Below are 2,334 nucleotides of genomic sequence, written 5' to 3' on the forward strand. Positions count from 1 at the left end.
GGCGGATGGGCACGTTGAGCAGCTAGGAGCTCCAGGAGCTCCGTGGTGGTGTTAGCGCGGCGCGAGGAGCATCAGGGCGACGATAATGAGCTCAACGGCGGAGCTCGGCTCGGCCATGGCGGGTCCAGCCGCTCCGGGCGCGTACAAGAGCAAAAGAGAGGGGGGAGGAGTGTAGCTCACAGTGAGCCTCAGATGTGCATCAGTGGGCTCGGGGGAGGCGCAAGGTGGCCGAATTCGATGCCGGCGCTCGTCGGATCGAAGGAAGAAGAAGAGGTCGCCGTGCTCGTTGTGGGGGCTCCTGGCTTGGTCCGGTGGTTGAGGGAGACGCCGCGGGGCACGACGGCGCTCGGGGACTCGTCCGAGAGGAACGGGGACAACGGTGGCCACGGTGACGACGGAGGACGGCGACAGGTGCGCTCGGGCAGTGGGGAGAAAGGGCAAGCGGGAGCAAGGGAGAGAGGGGAGTGGAAGAGTGGGGAGGCAGGGGGAAGTGCGAGAGATAGGAGAGGAGGGAAGCGAGGCGTCGGGGCCTTATCCCCTCGCCGGCGTCATGGAGTACGGGGCGGCGCGCCCGGTCCAGCGGGGACGAGCGTGACGCGCCCGGTCGGACGAACAGAGAGAGGTGGGGGTCGACCGGGGAGGACGAGTGGGCCGGCCCAGGTGGGCTTGGCCCCACGGGGCAGGGGAGACTTTTCCTTTTTCTTTCTCGTTTTGATTTTCCCCTTTTTTTTGCAGCTTTTGCATTTTGTTTTGGAAAACTCTCTATACCAACCGGCGGATCACACGATTTGTTCCGCTGGTCGCACAGCCATTGGATTTGCTTTTTATCTATGCATTGTGCTACTCTAATCCCACCAGTGCACCGCCCTACCTACAATCATATCCAAACGGGAGTCTTCACAACCACTTGTTTCTTATCCCTTCTACATAACTCCCCCCGAACCCAATCCAGTTCTTTATCTCTCCCGTCTTCGGTGAGCAAGCTAGCCGCTGCTGGAAGAGGGAGGCCACTTCTGCATGCAAGAGCTTGCTATGGCTAGTGATGCATGCCAACCTCTGCGAGGTACACCCCCGCAAGATCCGTGTTCGGCGTCGCCTGCGTTCCATGTCGCTACCGTCCTGGAGGAGCTCCAACGTCCATGGCTGCTGCCTCCTCGAGCTCAACAGCAACATTTCTTGCAACATGATTTTTGTTGCAGGAATACAGGAGAAGAGGTCCTTGATGCTGTAATTTTTGAAACAAGGTTCTTGTTGCAGAAATACATAGAAGCTTTTCTTTTTGCAACAATTATCTTATTGCAGGAATGCATAGATGCGACCGAGGATGTTGTTGCAATTTTTGCAACATGGATTTTATTGCAAGAATCTAGGGAAGAGGCCGGCCGGAGATGTTCTTGCAAATTTTACAACAATGGTCTTGGTGCAGGAATACAACAAAGGAAACAAGGATTACATGCCCCCGCCCGCCGGCGGCAGCTGTTTTTTTGTGGTGGTTGGGGGCGGCGCAGCGTTGGGCGCAGCTCTGTCGAGGACGGTGGACATGGAAGTCTGTTTCTGAAAAGAGCCGTTGTTGTGAGAATTAAAGAGGGGTCAACCGGCGCGAGGTGGTTACATCGAACGGCTATTAGCGCTCCGATTCAACGGTTGTCCAACCGGCGGATCATTATAACGCGTACGCCGACCGACGCATAGCGCCGTCCTTTTATTTTAGCCACAATTGACTTTGCAAAAAATATGCCAATGGACAAAACAATTCCAATGAATTAAAGTGCACTGCCACAAAATATTGTGAGACCTTTTTGAAAAAGTTTGTCAATTTTATAAAATAAAAAAGGCATTTAATATATTGCTTGGGTCACTGTTTTAAGCAGCTTAGGCCACTTAATCCTTTTGCAAAAATGTTGGTTCACCACCAATATTAGTTGTGGATTATTTGGCACATGATGAACATTTTAGTTTCCATGTTTGAGCAATTTTGAATTTCACTCAGTATTAGAAATTGAATTCAACTAGAATTTGAAATGAGAGAGAACCAAGGATGATCAAACACTTGTTTAGCAAAATGATTAACTTAACCCCAGGGGTTACTGTAGCAACATTACACCGGGGTGTTACACCTGGCAGGGTAGGTGGCTTTCGAAGGCGGCCCGGACGATCCTCATCAACTCTGCCCTCTCCAGCCTCCTCTTATTCCTCATGAGCTTCTACAGCCTTCACGAGACCCTGCATCATGAGATCGCCAAAGTCCAGTCCCGCTTGGCCTGACATATGCAAGCCTCGGGACCAAGGAGGACTAGGTATCATGTGCTCTAAGCGCATGAACATTGCCCTCCT

The 2,334-nt window shown here is 52.7% G+C and overlaps 1 long non-coding RNA gene across 1 annotated transcript; it reads left to right on the forward strand.

Annotated features, from left to right (window-relative positions):
• The first annotated feature begins 811 nt into the window (after positions 1-811).
• LOC123105853 (uncharacterized) lies at positions 812-1,870 on the forward strand. The gene is made up of 2 exons (XR_006451043.1): positions 812-1,244; positions 1,427-1,870. It is a non-coding gene; the product is annotated as an uncharacterized lncRNA (long non-coding RNA).
• The last annotated feature ends 464 nt before the right edge of the window (positions 1,871-2,334 follow it).

Source organism: Triticum aestivum, chromosome 5A, assembly GCF_018294505.1.
Source record: "Triticum aestivum cultivar Chinese Spring chromosome 5A, IWGSC CS RefSeq v2.1, whole genome shotgun sequence".
NCBI lineage: Eukaryota > Viridiplantae > Streptophyta > Magnoliopsida > Poales > Poaceae > Triticum > Triticum aestivum.